The sequence below is a fragment of the Plectropomus leopardus genome, chromosome 18 (genome assembly GCF_026936395.1).
Source record: "Plectropomus leopardus strain MGB_pleo_1.0 chromosome 18, ASM2693639v1, whole genome shotgun sequence".
Lineage (NCBI taxonomy): Eukaryota > Metazoa > Chordata > Actinopteri > Perciformes > Serranidae > Plectropomus > Plectropomus leopardus.
The window spans coordinates 26754944-26776833 of record NC_142193.1 but is presented as its reverse complement, the minus strand read 5'-3'; the positions used below and the strand labels follow the sequence as shown (position 1 = coordinate 26776833).

At 41.9% G+C, this 21890-nt stretch overlaps 1 protein-coding gene across 2 annotated transcripts in view; it reads left to right on the top strand.

Annotated features, from left to right (window-relative positions):
- The first annotated feature begins 826 nt into the window (after positions 1-826).
- pvalb6 (parvalbumin 6) overlaps positions 827-21890 on the top strand; it is a 57180-nt gene continuing 36116 nt past the window's right edge. Inside the window, exon 1 of one of the 2 annotated variants that reach the window (XM_088069550.1) lies at positions 827-1142. The gene's annotated coding sequence lies outside the window, so the exon portion shown is untranslated. The remainder of the gene's footprint in view (positions 1143-21890) is intronic. The other variant, XM_042504710.2, reaches the window with a different exon arrangement.

The window sequence follows — 21890 nt, the reverse complement described above, 5'->3', positions numbered from 1 at the left end:
GCCTGTTACTTGTCTGTGCCGGGGGTCTGTGCTTTCATAATCCATCCATGACTCCAGGTTACATTCACCATCCACATCCCTAAACTCTCTGAAAGGCAAATGACAGATGAGTGGATTTTCACAATATCATCATCCTCCATTCAACCACCTTTTCTTTCTTTCCCTTTTCCCCTCTCTTCTTCTCTTCTTTCATCCCAGAGTGCATTTAGCCAGAGGCTAAATCTGCTCCTCTTCCTCCACTCTCCACATGTCCCGTCTAATGCCCTCTGTCATTATCACTGCATCCTTTTCTTAGCATACCTCAAAACACCCCGGGTCCATTTTGGTCACAAAGCTCCTCTTCCTTCACCTTCTCGTGCCTCTCCAGCTCTGTTTTTTTTCTCTTCCAGCTCTTTGTCTGCCGGCTCCTGTAAGTTATTGCTCCAAAGTTAATTGCAGTATCCGTACTGCAACACACCAACACAGGATTGGATTACAGTGTGATTTAATGGATCGAAGGGCATTTTCTCCACTCTGAAATTGATTGTCTTCAGGGGACGGGCGGCATGTGACGCTCCACATGAGTTGTACTTTTGGTGGCTGTGAAAGGTTACAGTGGTAACGGAGTAAAGAGAGAGTTTTAAAGTCTGATGATTTCACTTATTCCCAATAAATCACCTTTTTTCCCATGTTCCTCTGTCTCTGCATCCTTCCTCCCTCCTCTGTCCAACTTTCCTCTCGCTCCATTCCCTGCAATCCCTCCTCCTCCTCCTCTCCAACATCACACCATCCCCTCCTATCCCAATCCAGCGCACCCTCACTCTCTCCCTCCCTCTTCCTTTATCTCTCCCTCCCTCTCTCTTTCTCCCCTTCATCTCACCTCCAGCCAGCCGGAGCACCCTCCTCCTCCTTCTCCTCCTCTTCCTCCTCCTCTTCTTGGATCGCACAGCCTGCTTGCTCTCGTCCACTTTCTCTCTCTCTCTCTGTCTCTTTATACCTCTCACTCTCTGCTGTCTCCTGTCTTTTATCTCTCTTTCTCGCTCTCTTTCTGTCTCTTTCTGTCCTCCACTTCTCTCCAGCCGCCGGAAGCTCACAGGCTCGCCGCTCTTCCTCCAACTACTGAGGATTCAGAAACACCCGGGACGAAGACCCTGTCACTAGAGGTAAGTGTCTACAGCATGTCTGTGTGTGTGTGTGTGTGTGTGTGTGTGTGTGTGTGTGTCATTAACCTTACATGCATCAACTGCTGCTTTAGGAGGCAGACTGAACGAAAAGAAGACAATAAGGTTTGTGGAGAAGCTGTTCTGCAGTATATGAGAGTGACATGACATGAGAGTGAAAAAGATGTAAAAGAGGCGATGATGATGATGATGATGGTGATGATGATGATGATGATGATGATGATGATGATGATGATGATGGTGTGTCAGAGGAAAAGTGAAAGAAAAGCATGGGGAAAAGAGGCTATTTTGATGCAGCAATCACAATCGACTGCTGCATCAAAAAAGACAGAGTCACAAAGAGTTCAAGAAGATGCAAAGAAAACCAAAAATGGAAATGAGGGCGTGAGAAAAAAAAAACAAAAAACAGAAACATCAAAAATGGATTAGGCAGCAGCCAGCAGAGAGTGAGAGAAATAATTCAAAAATGGGATGTTTCTCCGGTGTGGCAGCTGCATGCCTACAAATGCAGCGCTGCCTGCCTCCTCCTCTCCCGTAAAAAATCCCATTCACAAACAGGACCTGAAAACAGGCGATGGTGATTGGTTCCCCGAGCGCTGTGTGTCTGTGTGTGCTTCATTGTGTGTGTATGTGTGTGAAAGAAAGAGAAGAGGGGGGAGAAAACCCATTACATCCCCGTGTGGGTGATGCTGAGGCTTCGGAGCAGATGCTTGAATGAAACTGCAGGGTTTGCGCTCGTACGTTAATAGTCCATACTACACAGGATGCACAGAAGGTGAGAGATGTGAAGTGACACTGCATTTTAATTTGTGGTTCTTTTTTTTTCGTTGGCACAACATAACGTCACAATGACAGATGTGTGGACAGACCGTGGCGTGAGTGATTTTGCACCAGACTCAAACTTCTTTTTTTTCTGTCTTTTAAGTCTTTCTGCCTCATTGCGTCATTCTCAGTGCTGTTCCAGATTGTCATCCCTCTCCCCGCCACCGTCACTGGCACAATCCCTCTGCCACTGCCAACCTCTTAGATTAACAGCTGTCCAAACGGCGATGCTCTCCTGCCTCGCCAAGCCAGGCCAATTAGAAAGTGACATTTGTTTGGGGAAGGGCGGGCGGGAGCTGTTGGTGCGATAGTCTTGAAGGGCAGAGAGGTGATGAAGGAGGGAGAGTTTTAATGTGGGAGAGGGACGAGATAAGTTCAAATACCTTCTCAGGTCGCAATGTAGAGAGAGAAAGACAGATGAGAAAAAAAGACTGATATTTGACAAAATGTTTAGGACGTCGATGGAAGCAGATGTTGAGTTGTATTCATGAGTAACAGAAAACTTTGACCTGAAGTTGGTGCTAGAGGACAGCACAGATGTGCAAAAAAACCCAAAAACCCAGGGGTTTCAGATAGAGCCTGGAGACAATGAACGTCTTTACAACATTTCATTGTAATCCATCCAATCGTTTCATTCTCGACCAAAATGGTAGAGTAAGACCGGATAGATTTAAAGAAAATATATGAAATGGTTTAATATAGTCCTGGGGGTATCATGTAAGGCAGTTAAAAGCCGCTTTCAAAAAAGAGCATTTTTAAAACAAAATGGAGATTGTGAGCAGTAATTCATTTCACAGTTTAGGTGCGATGGCAGAAAATGCATTCCCTTAGTTTGAAATCAAAAGCTAGCTAGAAGAGCTTGTATGAATGGTTATAGTAGGTCAGAGATATTGCTTGGAGCCAATCTGTTTTTTTCCTTATAACTCAATAATAGAATTTCTAATTGTCCTGGAAGCAGTGGGATGCCAGCGAGGGGATTTGGGGTAAAGCAGTTTTGTTCTCGTAGTCATCATAGTCAAATCTGTGCAGCTGCATTTTCAGCCAATTGAAGATAATTTATGACGTTTTTACTGCAAGTTACAATAATCCAGAGAGGACGAATAACTTTATCTGCATTGAGGGCTGGCAGAAATGGTTTGATTAATGCTGGGTGAGGAGACTGTTGACTCAGCCTTGTCCTTGTTAAGATGAAGAACATTATGGGATGCCCAGTGGCTCACCTGGTAGAGCAGGCACCCCATGTAGAAAGGCTATGTTCATGCCACAGCAGCCGCAGGTTTGATTCCAACCTCAGCCCTTTGCTGCATGTCATCCCCTCTCTCTCAACCCCTTTCTGGCTACAGCTGTCTTGTCAAAAGTCCCCCCCCCCAAAAAAAAATAAGTTTGGGCAGCCAAACTTCAGCAGGGTTGATAGGAATATACAGTTATATATCATCTGCATATACACAAACAATATATTGTCCATGGGAAGCATGTGAAAAGAAAAAACAGTAGGACCCAGAATTTATCCTTGAGGTGCACCGTGTACATTTTGGACACATTGAAATAGTACTAATAATAGTAGGAGAGAGACAAGTATTTTAATAAGCCTCTCTACAGAGAAGAGCATAAAATAAAGTAGCCATTATTGTTAAAAAAAATCCCTTTCTTTCCCCCAAGCACTATAGATTAAATACAGCCTATACTTTAGCCATCCACACACTTCTCTGGACCTTTCTCCTGCCAGTCTCTCTCACACATCATAGGTCCCCATAAACTTTATCACCACTTCTCCATTAGATATAAAAGTCAGGCGTGATGCATGGTAGCATATCCTCTCCTGATTTCACAGGAAATCAGCGATTTAACGAGGGTGGCGCTCTGCGGAGTGTGAAATACCCAGGTGTGATATAATGCTCTTTGGGGAGGAGACCTCACAGTGCGGGTACGAGACATTTGTGTGATGTGCTGTGTATGTGCTGGGTAAGAAGAGAGACAGGTGGAAAGACTGTTGGAAGTGTGTGTGTGTGTGTGTGTGTGTGTGTGTGTGTGTGTGTGTGTGTGTGTGGAGCTGTGTGGTACTGATGCTGGTGTGTTTAAGGAAGCGTGGAGAACTAATGTAAGAGAAATTTCAGGTGGTGTCAGTGGGATTGGGACAGGTGGACTGGGAAAGGTATTTAGGCACCGTAACAGGCGGACAGGGACTTCAGTCAGGGAGTTTATACGTGTGTATGTATGTCCATTAACAATATGTGGTCTGGTTGCTCCTATTAAGTGCTCTGATTAACTGCAGGAGCTGTAAGTGCTGCTAAATGCTGGTTTGAGGTGGCTCTTGTGGCCTGTCGGATAAGATGGAAAAAAAGTGTGTGTGTGTGTGTGTGTGCGTGTGTGCGTGTGTGTGTGTGCGTGTGTGTGTGTGCCATTCTCTTCATGTCATGGTACATAGATCCAGACACAGTCCTTCACACTGACATGGGATCCACTCTTGTATATCCATGTTGTGTTCAGTTCAGGAGCAGTTAGCACGTGTTGAACTAAACGTGCGAAAAACGAGGTGCAAACAATCATTTTTCCTATAGTGTCAGCCTGTAATGTGTATTTCTTTGACATTATACATAAAGGATAATATGTTTTTTTGTCTTTCTTTTTGTCTGTCTTTGGCTCATGATTTTGTCTATTATGAGGTGAATGGACCAGAGAAGGCTTGCTTTAATGGTTGTGCTAAATGTGTGACTGAATCTTTATACTTAATGATTGTCATTAAGAGGACATGCACATATCTGCCCTCATGTTGCTGCAAATTAAAAATCTATCTAATAGTGTGAGTAGTCCTTTAAAATATAATTGGGTATGATGTAGGGTCATTTAAATCTCAACTGGTTTAATGTCAGAATAATTCAAATGGCACTAATGTAAAGACTAAAAATCTGCAGACATGCTTTGTCTGTGAGACTGTAACTCAGCATCCTTAGATTAGTGTCTAACAAAAGCACTATCATACTCAATATAGTGGGATTTCCATCCAAATTAGCTTATATTTTAACTGAATTTTAGGAAATTGGCAAAAGAAAATGGGAATTTCTTTCCACTTTTGTTATGCAAATATTGAAAGTTATTAAAATAAGCATTAATCTTGAGTCAGAGAGAGAAGACAAGGAGATGATGGAATTAAAAGAGCGCAATTCAAACCGAAAATGAAAGAAAAACAATTAATGCATAATGACAGAGTGAACGTTGGGCAACGGAAAGAGAGAGTTTTGAATAACTTTGGAACAGCCCTGCGTTCATACAATGCTTACAATGTCTTATACAATTATCAAACATCATGGCAATCCATCCAATAGTTGTTGAAATATTTCAATCAGGACCAAAGTGGCACATGACTAGTGTGGCTAAAAATACACATAGGAACAGAAACGCACACACACAGCAACATGTATTTTCAGACTGTCCATAGAAATGCTTTCATTATCTGTCACATGGCTGCATTGTCCAGACCACACATAATGAAAAAAACATCACGAGCAATTCTGGTGATGATTATGCGTCAGCGTGTGTGTGTGTGTGTGTGTGTGTGTGTGTATACAGTACCTTTGTGTGTATTCCTGTGTATTCTCAGGGAGCCTATCCTTTGTCCCACATTGCCAATTGCCCTCTGGTTGTCTGTTTTTTCTCCTCTGCTGTTCATTGTTGTGTGGAGACATAACGGTGAATGTGAGTGAGTAAGATGGAAGCCTGCCAGTGGGTAGACTGGTTAGGGAAATGTCGTTTTACTGGGAAAGATAGAGGGGTGGTTGTTTGTGTGGGCTTGTTATCGTAGGTAAGAGAGTATCAGTTAATTGTGAGAAGTCAGAGGTAAGCATGGTGCACGCTGGGAAATTGCTTTCTCTGTGCGCTTCTTTTGATCTTAGTTTTTATGCCTCTGTGCCGGCAGTAACCGGGGCCGGAGGCGTTATGTTTTTGGGTTGTCGGTCTATTTTTACATATGTACATCTCACTCTCATGAACAAGATATCTCAGGAATGCCTCAAGGTCATGTCTTCAAATTTAGCACAAAAATCCACCTGGACTCAACAATGCCATGAGTACATTTTGGTGATCATAGTTCAAAGTCCAAGGTCACTGTGACCTTCTCTGTCTCATTCTTGTAAATGCAATATCCCAAGAACCACTTGAGGATGTTTCTTTATATTTGGCATAAATGTCCGCTGTGGCTCAAGGATGAACTGATTAGATTTTGTTGGTCAAAGGTCATGGTCATTGTGACCTTGGATCCACCTCATTCTCATGAACGTGGTATTTTAAGAACACCCTAAGGGAATTTCTTCAAATTTAGGACAAATGTCCACTTGGACTCAACCATGAACTGATTATATTTAGGTGGTCATAGGTGAGAGGTAGAGGTCACTGTGAGCTTGTCTGTCTTATTCTTGTGAGATTTTACCTTGAGAACACCTTGAGGGAGTTTATTCAAATTTGGCACGGATGTTCACTTTGACTCAGCGAAGAAGTCACTAGATTTCAGTGGACAAGGGTCACAGTGATCTCACATGCATGCTCAAGAATTCATATGTAAATTATGACAAAATTTCACACAAATGTCTTATAGAATATAATGATGAAGTGATTCCATCACTTAGAAGTCGAAAGTTCACTGTGACATCATAACGTTCTGCAAAAACACACTTTTTTGGTCATTACTCAGTGTCATATCTCAGGAACAGAAGCGGAGACATTTGATCAGATACTGAACTGGTGACGCTAATCTCCGGTTTCCACTTTGAAACGGTGCTGATTGTATAGATCTTCTGTGCTGCCGAGGGGGAGATGTTTTCACAGACATGGATGTAAATGCAACCTGAGTGTTTCAGGGCAGCATACAACCACAAAGTTGTGTTTCTAGTTCACCTTGACCTTTATTTTTCCTTTTTCTCCCCTCCCTACTTTCCATTTCCTATTTCCCCTCTTTTCACTGTCGTTTAAATCTGCTGTCATCTTTCTCTGTGCGTCCCCGCCACCTGTGAGCTGATATGCAACTGTGAGATAAGTTGTGACTGCTGAGCATATGGCCACTACAGTTTCTCCTCCACTTAAGGGTTTGTCTGGATAATTAAAACACCGTTCAGCCACGGCGCAGAGGTCTCTCAGAGACAATTTGCATTTGGGCTGATTTTGTCATGAAAAGCACAATTAACCTGGTGTTCAGGGCCCTTGTTAAAAGGCATTAATTAAAGAACAGGTTAGATTAAAGAGAGTGAAGAAGATGTTTTTTTTTGCTGAGGGAACAGGTTTAAAAAAAGAAATCAGAAACACTCAGTGTCAAGCATGCATGCAGTATACTTTATGCTGCATTTGCTTATCGGCCTGCATGCAAAGTCACCACACACTAGTTATGATATACCGTAGCAGCACGGGTCACTGGACCTTGTCCTACAGATGCAAACTGATACAAATAGGCTTATACAGGTGCACACACAGACAAACGGTGCACTGATGCAGAGCAGGTCACAGATAACATGAATTTCTCCCACCAGCCATCCAATCACATCCCCACACACACATAAAAAAAATGATATCATAATGGGCTCAGACAGGAGGCTGTGATAGGCAGACAGTCTCGTCACTGGTGAGTCTTCATCGCCAAGGTCAAGGACAGATGTTGTGCGAGGCGGCTGGCATCTGGAGGATGGTCTCGCTGATATGCAGGATGATCAGTGAAAAACGTGCTCAATGCAACCAGTTCGGGGCTTATTAGCGTGTGTGTGTGTGTGTATGTGCCTGCAGACAATGGTGCAAAGCTGCGCACAAGTCATTGTTTGTGTAGGTGGCAGCGGCACTGGAACCGAGCCACCTGCTAATAAGGAATTATGAGCGTGAAGTGCACAGCATCTATTGAAACATCAGATGCTGCGGTTTAGCTAATATTTGAATAAGTGATGGGATTGGAGCGGTGCACGGTGTTCTGCCAGTGCTCAGCTGGACTTTGTGAGGTCATGTGAAGGTGTTGTACACAGCGAATGGAAAGGTTTCAGGTGTTATGCTGTCCAATGGTGGTTAAATTTCAATGCCAGCATTACTTTAAACGCTTTGGTTCCAGGGTCTTCTGTGCTGCAGCTCATTTGTGCTCTTTTACTCCTTTTGTCAAACGTTGTTCAGGCAAAGTGCTTCTTTTTCTTGAGGGAGAACTCGGGTCCAAAAGGTTGGTTGAGCTATTTGAAGGGTTGGGTGTTATTTCTAAGGACAGCGATGACAGAGGCGAAAGTATTTTTAACGAGGTCAAAAAGTCGACACCAACTTTAGACTGTCAAAGAGGTCATCCCGGTCCAACAAGAGTCAAGCCGCTTCCAATTAGAAAACCCGTGACCTCTTAAATGAGATCATTAACGAACATGCGGTCAGCTGGGACAGAGTGAGTAAAAAATGGATCGAGACGTTTCTTATTTTAGAGCTTGATCCTTTTTTTAGAATAGATAAATTAAATAGGATGATGATGTGACCTATTTTATCAAAGCCACTTAAAGCCTCCGTCTTTGGGGAGCAAAGTCACGGTATATATAGAGTCACACCGTTTTTTAAAGCAATGCGTCAATCCTTAGGTTAAAAGTATACTCGTGCAACAAATGGCAATTTTTGCAACATCAGCAATGAATAACGAACTCCGTTATTTTATTGGTTCTTACTTTAAGGTAACTTTCAGCTAATTTTATCACATTAAGGCTGAATTACATTTAAAATACTACTAGGGAGCTAATTAGGGCACACTACTTACACTACGATCTACACTTAAAACATAAAACAGTCCACCCATCATCCACATGAATATCACTGAATATTAAGAAACATATGCAACTTATTAATACACGTTGCACATTTGCTACATGATAGGATCTTGATCAGACAAAGTACTTTTTAGCTTTCTGAGGTAGCTTTTTGTAATGGCTTTGAGTGAGAGAGAGATATGATCAGAAATTAGTTATCTTTGTTGATACAGCTCTGACAAGATCAGATCTGTCACTTGAGAGAAAGATATGCAGATATGGGTCATATTTGCTCGTAACCTTACATTTACATTCAAACAGAAACAAGATAGGTTTGATTTATTTCGGATGATATGCTAAGAGTTGGAGAATATAACTCTTACTTCATGTGGTGTCAATTGATTTATGTTTTGTGTGTGTCCCCTTGTATTATGCTGTGTCCCCTCTCTATATTCAGAGGTTTGTACAGGTCCTTGAATGCAGCATGGGCAGATCTCCTCATGAGTTACATTTTTTTTTCACAGCAGCAATTTGTAGAAATACAAATTGATACCACTTTATCAATCTTCTTATTTAACACTTAGCAAGAAAATGTATAACCCCCCAACCCAAATTAAAGATTCACAATCTTAAAATAAAGTTCCAACACTTAATGAAGGCTACGTGAATATTTTACCTCAATTTATAGTAAAATAAAAATCTCTATATAATATAGCTGCCTCCTTTTCCCAGCTGTTAATCTTAAGTTGTGTTCTTCAAAGTGCATAACCAAAAAAGGACTTTTTGAAAATGGAGCACCACTTTCAATCCTTTACCTGTTCCCTGTTCCTGTTCCACATCTCATGTTTTCAAAGTTGAATTATTCAAAGTGAGCGGAAAGTTCTTTGCTCCCAGCGCAACACAAGAGAGCAGGTGGGAAAAGGAAAAGTGTCGCACAGTCCCGGCGCCCTGTATGCAAAGCAGAGTTATCTTGAAACAGCTCAAGCTAATGTAAAGCAACGGACTGTCAATGGTCAGATGGAATTGCATTATCAACCCGTGAAGTGAATGACAGCTCATCTCAATAGCAGAGATTAGGCGAGACGAGCCGTGGCTGTGGCCTTGGAAAGCAGCAATCGTTGTGAACAATATCCATCAATCCTTCTTGAGTGTCATATCCCAGGACGCCTCCCGCCCCTCAGGAACAAAGGCCAGGGGAAGTTTTCCTTCCATTTATCGCTTCCTCCGATTCCTGTATTCCCCTTTCGTCTGACCTTTATTTTCCAATTCCCTGACTCTACATTTAATTTAATCCGCAGTCCTTATCCCATCACCCATACTCTCTCCTCCCTGGTGTACATTATCGCCTGCTATACTCGGCTTTATGCTGAAACATTCCCAACAGAGCGAGGGCCAGAACATTCTGACGCTACAGCCCGATCCAGTGAGCCTGGTCTGGGCTTTGGCCCAAAGCTTTGAGCACACATCTGACCTGAAGCTGACCCGAATCCAAAACAAATGTTTGCTATCAAAAGTTGCTGCCTGTTTTTCTCATTCTCTCTCTTGTACACAGAATCGCTGTGGGATGGACGGGGATTACGGTGTGAGCAGGCAAAGGGTGATCATGCAAGGAACATGTTATAAACTGAATAAAATACTTCTGCATATGCCAAGACTGCAAGACAATAACAGATACTAAACTACTTCACATTGCACTCCTATAACCCGATCCAAAGTATTTTTACGTTTTCAGCACCAAAATGAAAATGTGTGGAATTTAGCTGAATGTTTTTATTTGTAACACTGAGGATTCATTTGAAATGTAGGAATGCACCACAATGGTTAGAATTAGGCAACAAAGTCACAGATGGTAAGGTTTAGGTATAAGAGGCACATGATAAGGTGTAGAAAAAAAACCCCAAACACACATCCACATGGGAAGCAAACTTCAGACTCCCGCATGAAAGTTGGTGGTTTTTGGGATCCATCCACCTCCAGCTCTATAAGTGCACTCCCGCCTCTTTATTTACATGGTTACCAGCAGCGTTTTACCTGACGCCGTCTTTCAGTGTTTAATGTGCATGTGACCGGTTTTGTCCGGACACGTTCTCAAGTGATGCCGCCTGTGCACATTGCATGTGGATGCGATTAGTGCCTTCCAGCCATCCCCTGGCATATAATAACATATCGTACACCGAAAGTACTGACAGAGTGGACATATTTGACAAGTTCGGAGTGAGAACGGGCTGGAATCAAATACCATACAGAAAAACACCCTTAATGTGTAAAATCAAAGTTCCTTTTTCTATCAGTCTGATAGAAGTCTGACATAGTATGTTTGACATTATTTCTTATTTTTTGTAGGAAAACAGACCCCATTTTTGACTATCATAATATTTATGAATAACATCTTTTCAGCAACAGCCATCTAAAGTGCTTTTATTCGAAAAGGCCCACTCTACAAAGTAGTTGTCGTTGCTAGTGGCAGAATCTGCCATTACTGTTCAGAATTTAACTTGTTTTTAGACACCTGAGTGTTCACAAAATGCATTGCGATAACAAACCTTTTCTGTGGAGTTAAAAGTATAAACATTTAGTCTCACTCTCACAGATCAGTATATCACACTAAGCCTGTACACCTCTGTGAAATGCAACAAAGAAAATGATTGAGCTTGAGTAGTATTTCTCTCTGGGTTGAAGGCAATAAAATATACCTCAAGGGTTTAAATACTGTGATGTTCTCATTCAGAATTCATATCGGTGATCTGATCCAGCAGGATAAACAGAAGCCAGCAGCAGGAGCGACACTCAATTACAATGTTTATCCCATATTGCACTCCTTCATGAGACCCATTCACTTCTGTGTCATCTTCAATCTGGTGGCTGCGGGCTGAGGCCTGCGTTAAAATCAGTAAGAGGCGTAAGGTTGGAGACAGACCACGCTTTCATATTGCACTTCTATGCAGCGAAGACATTTGTCACGGTGGTTGGAGGGTGCATGTGTGCTTTTCTGTGGAAGTGCAAACAGACATTATCTTGCATGTATTGAAGCTATATGCTCATGGAGGTGAGACATTTTTACAAACATACAATGGCATCTGAGATAAGCTTCTCAGGGCGAATTTCATCTTCTTCTTTTGTTTTTTTTATGCTTACCATGAATGCAATATCTCAAAGATGCAGGAGGGATTTTGGTTCAAGTTGGCACAAAGATCCACATGGACTCAGTGTTGAACTGATTAAAATTTGGTGGTAAAAGGTCAAGGTCACTGTGACCTTGTGCCCATCTTATTCTTGTGAATTCGATATCTCAAGAACGCCTTAATGGAATTTCTTTAATTTTTATGTCCACTTGGACTCAGTAATGAGAATTTGGTGGTTAAAGGTCAAAATGTCACTGTGACCTTGTGTCTGTATCATTCTTGTAAAATACAATATCTAAAGAAGGCCTTGAGGAAATTTCCTCAAATTTGGCACAAATGTCCAGTTGGACTCAAGTATACACTTTCTTGCCGTTATTCGGCACTCAAACTTAGGAACAGAACGGGGGACAGTAGGTCCAATACTGCATTGGTGAAACTCATTTTGGGTGCTCCTCTTGACCTTGTGCTGATTGTATAGATCTTTTGTGCTTCTAAATATGAGACTGGGCAGGCATGGCTGTAAACTGCTACTGCAACATCACTGGTTGGCAGAGGCCTAAAACCACAAGGAGATGATTCTAGTTTTGTACTATGCCCCCTGATGTCTTTGACTTTTGATTTTCTCTTACTTCAATATTCTCCACATACACTCCACTCCAACATACCCATCATCCTCGAGCATGTTCAGACTGTGATGATCACTCACTGATGAACACATTAAGGAGATCTGCATTGCCAGGACCATAGGTGACAGACCAACCATTAGCATTAGATCTTCGAAACATTTCTCGACTACATTAGAGTTTTGAGAATTAGGGAAAAAAAAAGTGCCACCCAAGGCACCTGTGTTCGTTTAGGAAGATCCACTACTAACTGCATACAGTCATAGAAGTGTGCAGGACTCTGTGTGTCCCTTTTCACGTCCTCCCATGAAGATATATCTCGGTTACACTGTCTCTGTCTTTGGTGGCTTCATGAGTGATTGCACATTTCTTTCCTTTATGTGACTGTGCATGTTTCATCCTCAGCCCCCTGCCCTCCACCCATATTCCATCCTGCTCTCTATCTCTCGTTTTGTGGGAAGGCTGGCCCCGGCAAACAGCCCCGAGGCGAGTCCTAAGCACTAGAGTGTGGGCCGAGTGTCAGAACGAACATGAGACGCTGAGAGGGAGAGTGCGTGTGGATGTGTAAGCCGCTCTTGGACCGAGCGTCTTTGTGTCTGAGCAGTCGAGAGTGTGCTACTACTGCTGTAGCTGTTACGGTTTTCTGCTGCAAGGTCAATGGAGCTCCACCCCCCCTTCATCTCTCTGTCTCTGACCACTGCAGGAGTTGCTGTCAGTGACAAGAGGGTGTCAGCTGCTGCTGCTGACCAGGCATCACTGCCGGGGTTAGGAACACAGGGCAACACACAGATACTGGCAGAAATCGGCATCCCTGTGCACACTCATGCGTGCCGGCCAGCGTTGCTCACTCACGCGAATGCAGATTCAAATGCTTGTACACACAACATGCCACCAGCGCTGAGAAAAGTGTATTGATGAGCCCTTGAGTTGGATCGCCATCCCACGTACTCGGCTAAACGCATCATTATCCAACTGTGAGGATACACAATCTATATTTGGACAATCCTAAAGAACCACCAAGCGCAGTGCAGTCAAGTTGTGTCAATATACTGACAACTTGTGTGATGATGCATAAAATTAGATGGATGGATAATACTTTACAACATGAATGCCTAATTACAAATTGCAGCAGAAGTGAGAATGATAATTATGATATAAAGTGGATGACAGCGTGGTTTCTCAAGGTCAAACTTCCCCTCTTAGGAAGAAACAAATCTGTTAACAATGTGGGCGAATGCCTCCAGACATCCGACTTTATGTCCAATGAATTTAACCAACTTCAAACTGTGACTTTAACAACCCCTCCTCTCCTCACTGCCTCTTTCTCCCCCCTCCGTCTCTGCTTTTCTCTCACATCACAGACGTGGTCCAGAATACAAATTATGTTTTCCTTTCTTTATTTGGGTAGCCTATAATGCTGTAGGCCAAAAGAGAATGCGGAGACGGGAGTGAATGCGTCCCACCAAAAGAAAAGGGAGGCGACAATAGGGTGCTAAAGCTGCTCGACAGACAAAGAGACGAGATGACAAAGAGAGGTAGAAATAGAGACATGCAGAGAGGGAGAGAGAATATGTAGAGATGAATGGAAGATACAGGACCAGGGAGAAAAGATACAAAGACAAAAGGTAACATGATGAGAAACGAGGGTGTACTTGAGATGTGCTTGATAAAAAACAGTCTACAAAGATGTGGTTTTATTGTTCCAAGTAACGATGATACAAAGTCCCCTCAATAGTGGCCAAAAGCTGCATATTTGGAGTGCTCTATTAGAGTCAGTTGGATGATGCAACGGCTCATCTCTAGATAAATGTGCATTTATGTCAGCATCTCGATTTTTGGTCGTTTGTGTCGTGATCTGCCCAATATCCTCCTGAGGTCCATGTTTTCCCTCTATTTCTATTATTCATTCATGGTTACTGTTTCCTGTTTCTTTTTTTTCAACACTTTACTTCCTGTCCTCGTGTGTTTTCAGCCAGTTTTGATCGTCTGACCCGCACTGATTAGTTTCACCTGTCCCTCAGTAGTCCTGGAGCTACCTCACCTCATCCTCACCTGTTCTCACTCCCCTCAATTAGTCTTTCCCTACTTATACCTGCCCATTTCTTTTGTTCATAACCTTTATAGGAAGTCCTTTAATCCCTACGCCAGGCAATGAACACAGAATAATTGTATTAGGGAGAACTACTTTTTTGTCAGATGTGCTCTCTTTTAAATATTAATTTTTTGCTCCTACCTACCTGTTTGCAGTATTGTATCTCATATATTGTAGATTTAATCGTATATTGTTTTATGTGTTTGTATATTCCTTTGCTGTGTTTGAGCAAAGCCACAAATTTCCACTGAAGTGGACAATAAAGTCTATCCATCCATCTATCTATCTGTCTGTATGTCTATCTATCTAAAAAGGTGCTGACTTTCTGTCATTTGAAGTAGTCATAAAGTCCATATTTTTGTCTATTCCTCATAGTTTCTATTCCTTTAGTCTGTTTGTGTCCACCAACTGAAAGAATAAAATGTTTTTATTATTTTTGATTAATCAAAGTTATGAATATTGTCATGCAAAGTTCTCTTTCTACTTTATAATCACTTCGTTCATCAAACATAGACCACAGTTCAAATTTCTGGTCTGTAGAGTATGCTTGTTTTTGTTCCCTTACTAGCTACAACATAAAAGTGTCCCCTTGCGTTTCTATGTAATTTTCGCCCGGCGACAGCCCCTCGAGTAAAGCATGCACTCCCAGTTAATAAGGCAAAGGGGCTTTATTACGTATAAGGTACAAGGTACAAGATAGTTTTATTAGTTTTTCCTTGATCCTGCTACATCTTCTGAGTTGAAGGATCTGGTTATTCGGGCATGTTACTCTTGATGGGCATCATACAATTCCTGCCGTGCATCTCTGTGTATCTTTACGTCGACTGTACTGCAAACTTTTTTCGTGCTTTTTTTCTAAAAATCATGGGTTAGAAACAATATTGACATAATATAAAATTCAAAGTGCGTTTCAGGATCTGTGAGACTAAAATGATGGTGTAGCTCACATATTGCTGTGATGCTGATTCTCAGTGGGACTGACAGAACAAATGACGCTTTAACATTACAGCTTGTCCTTTGATTCTGTGTCCAGATCAGAAATATTGATCATTGCAGCTTTGACTTTTTCCTGTAAGATAATACGAATAACACTGAGTGTGCTTTCACAGCAGGCATCAGATGTGACCTGTGCTTTAAAGTCAAGGGCATCAAAAAGTGACCTGTGACAAAAACAAACTTACGAATGAGATCAAAATATTTTCTTTTCCCTTTGGTAGTTGTTTTTTTTTAAAAGCAATGCATAGATCAAGCATGAGACAGTGACAGAAGTAATTATAGCAAACAAGCTAAAAATAATCTTAATCGAATTTCAATAGGTTTATAAACTTCTAAATGATTCATTATAACTCATTATAGACCTGCTTTGCTGTCTGAATTTTGATTGAAACTTTTTTCTTTTTTGCTGTTTGCTGGACCTCAATCAATGATGTCGGTACATGCACTTTACCTTTGACGTGCTTTGTGTTTAAGAAATTACTATCGTGCTCAAGTGTAGAGATAGTGGATTTGTTGAGGTGGATTTATAGATTATGTAAATGGTTCAGATGTTCCAACAGCAGTACTAAATGGATGTATGGGACCTGATTACAACACATCTTGTTTTATGCCATTCGTGACTGTTTAATAGCTGGAAATACACCCAAGTAACTTTTAATTTGCCATGCAGCATGCGTCAGCTATGGTGTCACCTTGCGTGGCAGCTGGATTCACGCAGTATTTTGAGATCAAGCGAGAATTACAAGATCAGGAGATCAGATAATGCGCCAGTGGTTCGGACCAATCAAACAGTTAATTCAAAACAATAACTGTGAGAGTTGAGGAGCTGAGGAGTATTTTCATTAAAAAAAAAATAGCAAAAAATGGAAGACCCACTGGACTGAAAAAGGTGTTTTCATTCTTTTCTTGGCAATACCGGTGATGGACAGATGGTTCATCCAATCATCTGCCAAGCATTTTTGAAAGCGCCTGCAGCTAGGTTACGCTTTACAAGGCCCTTTTTTCCCTCCACAATCCCAATCTGGATTTGTTAATAGACTTGTACTTTTGTAACACCTTTCTTATCTTTTGACCACTCAAAGCACTCTTGTTACATTCATCTATTCACACACACACAGGTGGCCAAGGCTACTATATAAGCTGCCATCTGCTGCTCGGTTTTCTAAACGTTTGAATGCACTCACACATCGATGGAGCTGCCTGTCTTACAATAAGTGGATGACCTGTTCTACCTCCTGAGCCACAGCTATCCTATTTTATATATATCGTAATGAACCACTCCACTGTTTTAGTATTGTACTTCCAAAAAGTTGCGGAAGAGCTTAAACAAAAAGAGTACTCAAAAATCAAAGAAGAGGTTTAAACATCCTAAGTATTAGTCCGCTAGTTTGGGTGAAGCTCCAAAACGACCTTACCTGCCTTCCAAATGCCACTCTTTTTTTTCTCATCTTTCCTTCAAAATAACCATGCAAACTTTTGGAGCCACAGAAAACATGACTCGACTGTTTTCACTGGCTGAGTACTCCTGGTGATGAGTAAACTGTGTATAATCGGTGGTAAACCTTTTTATTTGCAAACGTGTCCTTTAGTGACCTAGAGCAAACACAGAACTCAAACTGCACCTGAGGGGAAGATCTCTGTGTGTAATCTCCACCCCTGCGTAGTTCCCCAGGCCATCAGTGTGACATAGTGAGTAGAAAGACTGTTTTTCTGCATGAACAGTCATCTGTCTGAAGTACCTTTGAGCAGGCCACCATGGCACACATGAAGCTGTTACTCCTCACCAGGCAAGGTTGTCCTGTGTCCCTCACAGACAGCATGCAGTGAGTCAGACCCATCAACCCATATTAAAATCAACAGAAATGGGCCTGTTTGCCATTCACCCCATATGATCCCTCGTTTTGTCCGCTGGACGATGCCTCACTCAAGCTGGCTGCTGTTTGGGGCGGCTGGCAGAGAGCATGACAGAGCGACAATATTAGAGGAAACAGCAGCGCAGTGAGAGAGGAGGAGGCGGGAGGGGGAGGATCAGCACCAAAAGGCCAGGGGTGTTTGTCTGTGTGATTATGAATGCCTGTGCTACATATTTTGTGTGTATGTATGAGTGTATAGACCACTGCCCTGAAAGAGGTGTGTGTAAGAAATGAGACATGTGACTCTTATGACCTCACTTGCTCGAGGCTCACATCATTTTTGTGTTGCACTGCCCTAAGTGCCACACCAGCTTCAACAGACACACACACACACACACACACACAATCAATGTCCGTCTCGTTTGATTTAGTGTTTTTCCTAAACAAAGCCCAGACAAGCTGGACTCCATCACTTTAAAGCAGCCGAGCAAAAAAGCTAGGCCCTTACATCACACTTCTTAGAGGCAGCCAGGCATGACGAAGACTGCAGTATTTTCAGCTGGGGGAGACACAAACTCTCTCTCTCTCGCTCTCTCTCACATACACACATACACTATATCCCCGCCGTTCTTTTAAGACACTACAGTAAACTAGTCACCAGCTCCACAATGCTGCACCGTCAGTGACAAACAACAGTGCTTAAAGCATCTTATGGCGTAGGGTGTAATCGCTAAGAATGTACTCTCAGTGCAGACGCAGGTGAAGGTTAAACTTACACTTTCTTTTACCTGATGTCACTTCTTTTTTGTTTTTCCATTGCATGAATCCATCAGTGTTAAAGGAAATCGAGAAGAATTTCATCTTATAGGATGATAGAGTGATGTGTATGTTATAGCTGCTCCAGCGTGTGTGACATTGGCTTCAAAAAGCCTGCTCCTTGTTGAAATTAACCTTGTATTGTGTGTAGTGGCAGCCCCAGAAAATGTTTATAGGGGTGGCCAGATGGGGCCACAGAAAATCTTAACTGAATTTCAGTAATTTCGTTGTTTATAGGCTAGTTGAAAACCACAGCATGGAAAGTTCAGGAATTGCAAACTGATATACGTTCAGAATTAACATTTTGAGTTTCACAACAACCTTGTGCTATGTGTCTATGCATAATCTGAAATTCATTGTTCCTTAAATAAGCTGGCTGTCCTGTTCCCTAAAAAGACAAATATGCATTTTTAATTTGAAGGAGTGCATTGAATGTTAGGAACAAAACATTTACTGATGTACTGCACTTCTAATGAATTGTCCAGTTCCAAAAATATAAAATCAATATGTGGGAGTAAATGTTTTAATCGTGATGGGTCGATTTGTATGTATTTGTATGTGGGTAATGGCATTAAATATTCATTTGCATGCTGTATGTTTTGATTCAGGGACCCTATAGCAGTGGCGTAATGCAAAAAAGTCTTTTTTTTTGTCTTATATCTATCTATCTGTGGTTGTAACTTACCGGGGAACCTGCAGGGGGTTCTTCCAGCTCTGGCATTTTATTTGCGCTGGTCATTGTGTTTCTGACTCACACAGCCACTGGTTTGTTTTGCCTCAGCATATGCTGCTAACAGCAAATGACTTAAAGTCCAGGTCAAACTAGCACTTGTGAACTTTGGGCCCACATTACGTGCGTCAAGCTACATGCTATGTATTCTGTGTGTGGTTGTGTGCACCAGACCGTGACCCCATAGAGTGACAGTCTGGCACCGATGCACAAACCGTTACAACCCTGTTTGACAGTGCTTTGACTCTTCCGGTCAGTGCCATGTTCAGCTATTATGTCACTCACAACTGTGTGTATGTACACATTGTGTGCATCTTTTTGTGTGTTTATGTGCACCTGTACCTGCTCTCCAGTGGCACATGCATACACAAGAAGTGTATTTTGTGTGTGTGTGTGTGTGTGTGTGTGTGTGTGTGTGTGTGTTTTGGCAGCAATCTGGCCTCCAGGCTCTGTGTCTTGCAATGCTGAAGAATAAAACAAGAGAACAAGACAGTAAAAAGGATGAGGTGGCGCAGTAAAGACACGGAGGAGGGGAAATCACTCTGAGTGACATGCAGCCGGCAGGACGGTGACAGCAATCACAGAGAACATTTAAAAACAGACAGTTCACAGTCAAAGTCAAGGGCATGAGTATCATTTGAATTCTGTTGATGAAGTAAAGTACGAGCTATCACGTCCTGTTCTCAACGTGCTCATATTCAATTTAATATTCAAAACAGGAACGCAAAATGCAAGGTTGATGACTACACGTACAATAGCTAAGTGGTGAGTTAGTGTCCTCCCACAGTCGGAAAAACATGCAGGTTACGTGAATTAGGGGCTCTAAATTGCTGGCAGGTGTGAATGTTTTTATCTGTCATACTCTATTTGTCAGCCTCATGATAGACTTAAAACCTGTCTGGCATAATTTGCCTCTTGCCACAATGCATGCTGAGATCGGCTCCAGCCCCGCCCTGCGACCCTGAAAGAGATAAAGCGAGTATAAAAGATGAATGAAACCCAACTCTGTAAAACAGTTTTATGATCTACCTTCAGAATTTGCTGAACTCGCTGTCAGCAACACATCATCCAGACCTTTTCCTTCAGCTCCAACAGGCAAATAAGAAAATAAAAACAGGTTTAAAAGGCTTGGCAGGCCAGTTGAGATTTACTGACTTTTATTGTTAAAGCACACAAGCAGGGGATGAGTGGTGATGGGCGGACAGATTCTTTTCAGAGAATTAGTTCCTTCAAGTTGATACGTGGAAATGTTTCATAACTTTTCAAGTTTTGATACGTTTTGGAAAATATGGTGCCAGATTCTCTGCAAACCTCTCCTCAAAGCATTGTGGGAAGAGTGAGCAGTAAAGTCAGAGATTCATGAGCACTCCACGTTTAACCATTTAACAGTCTAACCCGGCATATACTGGACACCAAAAAGAGTTGTTCAAAATTATTTATCTGTTCATTTTTGCCCATCACTGGTGTGCAATGTTGTTTCCACATTAAAGCTCATGAACAGACTGAAGATGGAAGAACAGCCATATCAGGAGCACATTGACTATGGCTGGCGGAGGTCTCAACTTGAGTCCAATTAATCGCTTTTTTTTGTACACTCATGGTAACAAACAATGTGAGCAGTCGGCTACCCTACAACACATGCAAGGGTGAAAAGTCGGGCATTCATGAGCACTGTTTGAAAGGCTGACTCAATACATACTGGATGCTAAAAAAATGTTCAAAAAGACCAAAGCAGGTGATTCATGAGCACTGACATTGTACCAAACACTATAAGATTTGTTCAAAAAGATTTGTTTATCCATTTTAACACATCAATACAGGTAAGAAAGTGCAGCACGTCGTTGTGTGCAAGCAAAGGTGCAGATTTCAGGGGGGACGGAGAGGACACGTGCTCCTCAATAATACAACATCTGTCTTTGCTGACCCCAATTAAAATATGACAGTAGCAGAGGACTTATATTATAACAGAATTATACCTTAAACTGATGCATAAAAGCCACAAATTTGTGCATAAGACTTCACAAGAATGTAGGAAGTTAAGTATAATAAGGTCAAAATTTTCTGGAGGAGGACCCATAAACTCAGTTTTATGTATCCCACCCCCATGTTGAAACGAAACCTATGCCTTTGCTTCAAAGGTGGTTTCTCCGCCTTTTCTGCAGCTGGACACACATTACATCCTATAAACCCTTTTTCTTTTCTGCTTGGTGGAGCAACAGAAGAGGACATCTCTATGTTTCTTTTCATTCAAACATGGTTTCATTTCACTCGTGTTCCCGCCCTCAGAGAAAATGCAGACAGGTACATGCTAGGACTGAAAGAGAGCCACCTTGCATGTCTAGTTAAGCATGATTTTCCCTGAACTAACGATTAATGCCATACAGTGACGACTTAAAAACTTGTTTCTCAGGAGTAAAACTATTATGTCACAGTGGTCGAGCCTTGATAAATGAGACATTTAATTTATTACATTGGCATTGTTTTTGCTACATTTCAAAACCTTTTATCTACTTTGCTCGATTGAGCCCATTAACAATGGAGCTATTTCCATTTTGTGATAAATGCAGAAACCGCATAAATCTGTCCCTCAAGTCACAAATATCAATACAAAAAGTAATTAATTCAGAAATTTTCCTCGGCTGCTGCAAATGTCTCACTGATTTTACAGCGTGAAAGATTACTTCCATTCACAAACTCCCATTGAGATACAATGACTCTTCTGTCTCCACCAACAAGTTATAATAGCCATTTTTACACCTCATTGCGCCTGGAGGCAAAATTATGATAGTGCAGTCTTGAAAACTATTGATGCTGCTGTCTATTTAATCGGCTAGATGAATTAGTTCATTTGGGATGAGAAGAAGAGAGAGAAGGAGGAGAGGAGGAGGGAGTAATGGCTTAGAGAGGACCCAGTGGACGAGGGGATGGCACAGAATACA